The sequence below is a fragment of the Bison bison genome, unplaced genomic scaffold, assembly GCF_000754665.1.
Source record: "Bison bison bison isolate TAMUID 2011002044 unplaced genomic scaffold, Bison_UMD1.0 scf7180017864347, whole genome shotgun sequence".
Taxonomy (NCBI): Eukaryota; Metazoa; Chordata; class Mammalia; order Artiodactyla; family Bovidae; genus Bison; species Bison bison.
In genome coordinates, this window is record NW_011494919.1 from 939,482 (window position 1) to 948,295 (window position 8,814).

Below are 8,814 nucleotides of genomic sequence, written 5' to 3' on the forward strand. Positions count from 1 at the left end.
TATATGGTCAAAGATTAATTAGGAAAATACATGCCAAACTTATTTAATATGAGAGTTAAGTAAAAAAAAAACAAATTGTGTCAAATTTTGAGAGAATATTTAATGAGAATTTGAGTTAGATGTATATTCTCAACTGGACAAAATTATTTGCATTAGTGTAGATAGGAATCTCAGGCTTTGTATCTGTTTTCTACAAGTTGATCTCAACTCCTGCAGAGTTGTGAAAGAACCTGATCACTTAAATACACACCCTTATATAATCTCTTACATCACTGAGGAACTCCAGGAGGGTTCCCTAGATTAGGTTCAGCAATTCACTGAAGGGCCTGACACAGGCATCATTTTGCCTATTTGTAAGTACTGAATTGTGTTTCTTTGTGTACTGCGTATCACCCTCTTATTTCATCTCTGATTGTTCCCTACGAATTAAATACTTGGGTCACCACCATTTTCCCTGAAACTTAAATTTATTGATTTTTTCTCCTAGCACTTAAATTCACAGAGAAATCTGAACTTCTTTGTCAAATGGCTTTATCTTTGTGAGAAACTTTTACCATTTTGTAACATGTCTTTGATTTTCTAAAAGGATATATAATTAACTATCTTAACAGAGCTTGTCTAAGGAGGTGAAACTCCTTTTGTTATTCTGACTGGAACAACAAATCATCTTCATTTTACACATGGTTCTCTTTTGCTGTTGCTGTTTTAATAGAATGACAATTGCTAACATTTATTCTGCACTTATCTGTAAAAGCATTAGGGTAAATACCTTACATTCCTTATCTCTATAAAAACCTCACAAAATTCAGAAGATATTGTTCTAATCACTGTTTTACAAATGAGAAAATTTGATGCACAAAGAGGTCATTTTGCTCAAGGCCACATAGCTAACAAGCATTGGGATTAGCAGTAGACTCAAATTGACCAGTCCCATCAGTCCCACTTTGACAAGTATAAAATCATCATTCAGTGATTGATTGAACACACAGTTACAGGATTCTGACAACATCCGGGCATGGTGCTGGACACTGGGAATACTGTGCTAAACAAGATAAATGTTACAGTCCAGAAGACTAAATATTATTTTAAGTTTAAATTAAAGCAAACATTGTGATTAGAAAGAAACCAGAGCAATATGACAAAGCCCTGTTTTCAAGTGAATAACCACCATCCAATTCCTGGAGACCCCCCGGGGAGTACCTCTGGCCCCAGGATTCCTGCCAGGTAAGCACTTTAATTCTGCTCTCACCACGTCAGCACTGCTTTACTCATTCATCTTCTGTTTCCTAACTATATTTTTACTGCAATCTGGCTTTCTGTTCCTCTCAACCCAGGACCATGCTGTCCCCAGCAACCTACCAAGGATGTCAAATTGCTTTCTAAGGTGTTCTATGTGCTCTGTAGGAAACCATGTATAGAAGTGTGTTTTCTTTTGAGTCACACAGATTCCACTTCCTCCAGTCTGCTCTGCAATATATTCTCTTAAGCCCCATGGTGTTGGATTTCATTACTTTTCTCATCTTCCACAAGGAGGGAGTTAGACAACATTGGCATCTTCCCTTGGCTTTGATCAGTGACCACACAGGTCTCAGGCTTAGGACGATGGCCCTGTCACAGCATGTGGCATGGCAGACAGCTTGCTCTTCCCAATGCCATTCCCCTGGCGATCCTGGGCTATGCAGGGGGGCTGGCTTCTTGTGTCCCAGTCTGGTCCTCTGACAAGTGAGTAGGATACACTCTGGCTGGGAGGGCTAAGAGTCACCATCTTTGCACTGTATTTCAGACAGACAGGCCAATTCTATAAGTAAACAAGGACATTTTTACAGATGGTTAGGTCACAGGCAGTGTTTGCAAGGTAGCTTCAATGGAGAGTAGGCTGGCTTTCAGTCTGTACTCTGTACTAATGTGATGCCACCTTTTCCCTTTCCATCTTATCTTCCTTCTTTCCTTCCTTCCTTGGCTTCTCATACTTTGGTAAAAATCTTTGGGAGAAGTGTATTGGGATCAACTATTCTCAGTGCATATTACATAGAAAATAATTTATTCTAATGTGAAGCCTGACCAGTTTCAAAACTTCATCAATGTATCAGGTGTATTTAGGGAACCAGGATTCGAGTGCCCCGTCTCCAGGCTTCTACTGGCTGAACAGTGAACAGATTTGGCACCCAGAATGGAGGGGAAGCAGGTTGGTCAAATAAGACCTGAGAACCCCTGTAAAATCAGCTGACTGATCATCTCCCATCTTACTATTATAACATGTAGTGTTGCTGATTTGACAATTTATGTATAATCTTGTCTTTCATGTTAATTTTTAGTTTATTTTACAGTCATCATATTACTACCAAAGAAACATTACCCAGACTGTATGTGTCTATACTTGAAGATAAGAAGAAACCATGTTTTCATGGTCTTCATTCATCAACTGACCTAGTCACATATACTAAGACCTGCTGAACTGACTCAATCTTGCCATTTCTCTCTAGGGCTCTACCTTCTGCCTCTCTGCTCTCCACTCCTGAACCTTCACATCCCCAACCCCAGATTCCCATCATTCAGGGGAACATCATTATGCCTTGTGCTCAGTCACTTAATCATGTCCAACTCTTTGCAATCCCATGGACTGTAGTCTGTCAGGCTCCACTGTCCATGGAATTTTCAAAGGAAGAATACTGAAGCTGGCTGCCATTTCCTACTCCAGGGGTGCCTACCTTCTTATTAAACTTATAAATGCTTTGAGAGCAGGATGACTTAGAAAGCTCTCTTTTCATTTTATTTATGACCTATTGCATTGTATTCCTATGGCATTCTATCTTTGTCATCAATTTCTTTCTCTCTCATAAATATGGTTTTAACAGCTAACTTTATAAACAACAATGTATATCACTATTTAAGATAGCTGTCTGTGATTTATGGAAAACACATGTTTCAAGGGAGGTAACAAGTAAGGTACAATCATAAAAGAGTAAGGTTAGAAACAGATTGTCCATCTATCATGATCCCTGGGAAAATATTTTTGCTCAAAGTGACAAGTTGCTCCCATTCTAAACTTGGTTTAAATGTGAAGCCAAACATGCCCGCACAACATGTTTTATTTCTCTCCAAAATGTCACTTTTGGTGAACCACGGTAGATGCAGTCACCCTGGCATTTCACTGTACAGAAAGGTGCTTCAATATTGTTCACAGACAAAGCAGGGGTCAAGCATTTGTCTCAAAGTCCTGGGGCTCCAGGGAATTGGGTTCTAAATAGTTTCTATGGGTGCCCTGGAAACTACAGTGTACATCAAAATGAGAGGTCAGCTCCCAAGTTCCCTGGGGAGACCACAGCAAACAAACACTTTTGAAGGCGGTACATTTAAACATGCAGCAGTAATATGTACAAATGACCCATAAGCCAATGGAGCTAAAATAGCTCTTTCTTAAATCAAATAAAGAACACAAGACTATGAATTACAAGTATGCATAATACAGGTCCAGGAATGTTAGCTACACAAATGTTAACATTTTAGAAAATATATATTATGTACATTTTTAAAGGAATTTAGTTTTGTGATTTGCTCAGAATATTTAAAGAACTGAGTTCAGAATTTTCATGCGAGATTTGCTCAATAAGAAAATCAATGTATAATACCAAAGATATTTCACATCTTCATGTGATGTACAGTTTACATCACTGGTTAGTGTCTAATGAGTATTTGACAAATGTCCACATTTTTTAGAAATATGGGAATATCCATTAACCTCATCAAGTATTTAAAATATATTTTATGGTATTATCAACAGACTTCTGTAACTGTAGTCAAATGGTTTTATCACTTTCTCTTCAGGGTCTCTTTTCCTGTCACTGGAATGTATGACTGTGGACACAGAAGAGCTTCCTCCTTCCCCACCTCACCCTTACCTGAAACACAATTACCAAGTGGGTCTGACATGCAGTCAGAAAAGCACAAAGGTCTGCAGGTGGCAAACAAACATTCAGGGGATGTAACTATAAGTTACTTGAGTGAAGCTACGTTTGGGTAAGAACACTTAGGAGAAATGCAGATAACAAAAAAGTACTAAAAATCAATGATCCAAACCAGGGCTCTTTGAGAAAGCAAAAAAAAAAAAGAAAAAACAAACTACAAAATTCTACTCTAACTTGGTCAACTCCTGTGTCCCACAAGACACAAAGACTCAAGTACTGTATGGAGTCAGGCTTTCTGGCAAGGGAATTCTTCACAGAATTTATCTATATAACTTTATATTCACTTATGTAACTAGTCAGTCAAGATGGCAACACGAAATATCTATGCCTTATATAAACTTTTTTTCAAAGACCAAGAGAAACAACTATATTGTTATTTCTCCCTCTGACACATGCTGTTTCTTTTTTTTATTTTTTTTTTTAGGTGTATTGATTTTATTTTTTATTTTTTTTAATTTTATTTTTAAACTTTACAATATTGTATTAGTTTTACCCAACATCGAAATGAATCCGCCACAGGTATACCCGTGCTTCTTATAAGTCACTTTCCATAGTGTCTTACATCACTTATTTACTCTTATTTGCATGAACTTATTCTTATCACACTAGCTTGGGAGTTCTTTAAAACAAAATAATTTTTTGCATTCTCTATAGTTCTTAATACAATTTTTATATATAGCAGATACTCCATAAATATTTATGATGTTGAATATATTTTGAAGTATTTAGCCAAATGGAACAGCATAAGTTTTAGAGCAATAAAGTTTCAAGTCAATAAAATTAGACAATAATTCAGTGGTAATAGCTATGTGTCAGAAATATGATAAGCTAGGACTAAAAAGATGAATTCTTCCTTGTAAGAATTTAAATCTAAATCTAAGAGGAATTGGAATCTAGAAACAGAGGTGTAAACAAATAAACCTACTCTAATTAAGACAGTTTGACATGGAAACACAGTTGACAAATAGAAAATTACAACAGAATAGAGTATAGAAAGGAAGTCAGATATATAGCAATAGAAGTATTTCAATGCAGAGAAGAAATAATAGATTATTTAATGAATGGCACTTGGCAATTTACTGTATGACTTGAGAAAATAAAATAGCTGTATCACCTACTATAAGTAAATGTTAGTCGCTCAGTTGTGTCCGACACTTTGTGACCCCATGACTGTAGCCCACCAGGCTCCCCTGTCCATAGGATTGTCCAGGCAAGAATACTGGAGTGGGTAGCCATTCCCTTCTCCAGGGGATCTTCCTGACCCAGGGATCAAACCTGGGTCTCCTACATTGCAGGTAGATTCTTTACTGTCTGAGCCACCTAGTATACACATATATTTCAAATGTAGAAGGACTCCAGTATTAATGAATATATATTAGATTGGCCAAAAAGTTTGTCTGGGTTTTTCTAAGATGTTATAGAAAAACCTGAACTAACTTTTTGTCCAATCCAACATTTTATTTTGAATAATTTTTATATTCTTTAGTACAGACCTTGGAAAAAACCCACAGCTGGGATTCTGCTGCTGCTGCTGCTGCTGCTGCTAAGTCACTTCAGTCGTGTCTGACTCTCTGCAACCCCAGAGACGGCAGCCCACCAGGCTCCCCCATCCCTGGCATTCTCCAGGCAAGAACACTGGAGTGGGTTGCCATTGCCTTCTCTAATGCATGAAAGTGAAAAGTGAAAGTGAAGCCGCTCAGTTGTGTCTGACTCCTAGCGACCCCATGGACTGCAGCCTACCAGGCTCCTCCATCCATGGGATTTTCCAGGCAAGAGTACTGGAGTGAGTTGTCATTGCCTTCTCCAATGGGACTCTAGGTAAGCTCAAATCCTAGAACTCTATACAGTTAGAAAAAGCTCCTGGAGAAAACTACTCTTTCTAGTTAGAGAATCAGGAGGCAACCCCTGCAGGACAGACCTTGGAATTTCCCTGCTCTGCCCCAGGTGAGAGACAGCAATGAAGCAGCAACTCCCCCCATCCCCTTCCCTGGTTGGTACTAAAAGGGAACAACAGCAACAGTCCTTCAGAGAAGAGTCTTTTGATTCTGCCCATCTTATAGCTGTACAGCACCAGCAATCCAGTGGCCCACATCCCTCTTCCCCGCCATGGTTGAGACCCATGTGTGCAGGTCGGGGTTGAGTTTCCCTGCCCTACAAGTGAGCTTCAGTAGTGACACCACACCCCTGATGCAGAGGCAGCATGGCTGGCTGTGGCTGGATCAGCCCTGTAGGATTTTTTTCTCTCATCTTTTTGCCCACGTTGGGTCTCTTTGCGGGAAATTGTGCAATGCAGTGCAGAGGCCAAAGTCCCAACTTTTAAAGATGAACACACGGGGAAACCAGGGAAGAGGGGCAAGGACCATGGAGAGGAGAAAGCAGAAGAAAGGGATCTTTTACATTTGTACACTGAGTCCCAGTCCACTCTCAAATTGCAAGTACATGAATCCAACTGTATTCAGACAGTAAAGATGTTCAGAACAAGTAGAGAGTGAGGCTAAATTACAGACTAGACCACAGTGGAATATATGTGGGGGCAGACAAGAATATAATGTGACTGGCCCAGAATATAATCTAAGCTTTTAAAAACAACAAGAAACAGAAAAATCTAAAAAATTATCAGGAAAAGACAAACAGATACCAATGTGGAGATGGCACAAATGCTACAAATAAGATATATACTTTTAAATAATTACTACAACCATGATTTATGAATAAAGGACAAACTGTTGCAATAAATGGAAACAGAGGTGTCAGCAATGAACTAAAGTTAAAAAGTAAATTACGAATGAAGAGTTGGCCAAAAAGTTCATACAGGTTTTTTATAGATGTTATGAAAAACCTAAACGAACTTTTTAGCCAATCCAATAATACGTGACATAAAAATTTTCCTTGAGTGCCTTAAAATTAGAATTGAGATGATAAAGGAAAAAGTGTACATTAAGATAGAGTAGCAGAAATCACCAAAAATGAATAAAAAATAGTGTAGAGGCTCAGAGGAAAAATATCAAAAGGTCTAAGATTTGTGGCATAAAAGAGAGGGCAAAAAGAAAAATTAGAACACAAAAAGTATTTGAAGAAATCATGGCAGAAACCTTCCCAATGTTGATGAAATGCATAAATAAAAAGACCCAAACAACTAAGTAAACCTGAATTAGGTAAACTTAAAGATAAACATGACCAGATACATTAAATCAAACCACTGAAAACCAAAAATAAAGACATTTTTAAGGAAGCCAGAAATAAATGATATGTTACATTTGAAAGAGATGATGTATTACATTTTAAAAAGGGGAATTAAATGACTGTACATTTCTCATGAAAAACCAAAAATGTCAAAAGGCAGTGGAACAGTATTTTTAAAGTGCTAAAATGACAGACCCAGAATCATATCTAGCAGAAACACTCTTCAGAGATGAAGCCAAAGTAAAGATGATTTCAGTAGGAATAAAACTAAGGGAATTTGTCAATAGTAGCTCTGCTTTAAAAAAAATGCTGATGTAAGTTTTTCAGTGGAAGGGAAATAATAGAGGGACATATGGAATGTCAGGAATGAAGAAAGAGGAAAAGAAAGGAGAAAATGTTGATAAATAAAAAGACTTTGTGCCCTTTAATTTAAATATGCAACAGTGGTGAAAGCAAAATTATAACACTGATGTAGTTTTCACCAAAGCTGGATATAATACATATGAATGCTAATTCATAGAGGAAATTTAGGTAAAGTATATGATGATAAGATCTCTTGCTTGCACTTGAAGAGTTAAAATTCTAAGAATATAAAGATTATAATCCCTATAAAACACTAAATAAAACTATAAAAAGGTATAATTCTAACCAGTTGATACAATAAAATTTAAGAAAAATTCCAACAGTACAAAATACAGAGGGAAAAAGAAAATAGAAAACAAAAGAATGAAACTACTACTAATAAAATGCTAGACCTTATTCTAAATATATACTTATGAAAAAGGTAAAAATCATAACAAAAGATACCAAACAAAACAAAGGATCTAAATATATGACTCCAACATTCACTTGAAATATGTCTATAAAATACCCACTTGAAGTATAATGGTATAGAAAGGTTAAAATTTAAATGATGGGACAAGAAACACCATGCTAACAAAAATCCAAGTAAAGTAGAATTGCTATATTAATATCATATAAAGAAGGCAAATGACCAGAGATAGATGGACAATTACAATTGTTAAAGGGTTAGGTCACCAAGGAGACAAAGAAACTGTCTGTACCTAGCACTACAGCTGCAAAAATGTGGCAGGAAAAAACTAACAGAAATAAAAGAGAAACAAACTCACAGTTAAACTTGAGTGGTCAGTGCTAATTCATAGAACAGGTAGACAAAAAATTCAACAGGGATGTAGAAAAGTTGAACAATACAATCAATTAATTGGACCTAAGTGATACTTAGGGAACACTCCATCCTCAGTTAGCTGAGTACACATTCTTTTCCAGGGCACATGAAACATTTAAGATAGATCAGCTCCTTGGCACAACAAGTCTTATTTTTAATAGCAAACTGAAGACATACAAAGTTTGGTTTCTGATTATAAAAGTAGTAACTGAAAAAAATGAAATATGAAAAATCACAAATTATTCAAAAATTATAACATATCTAACTCATAAATCAAAGATGAAGTTTCAAGAGAAATTCAAAAACATTGTCTACTGAATTAAAATGGATACTGTTGGGAATACATCAAACTAAAAAAGCTTCTCTATGGCAAAAGAAATGATTAACAAAATGAAAAGGTAACCTGTGATATGGGAGAAAATATTTACAAATCATGTATCTGATAAAGGGTTGATATCCACAATATACAAGGAACTCACA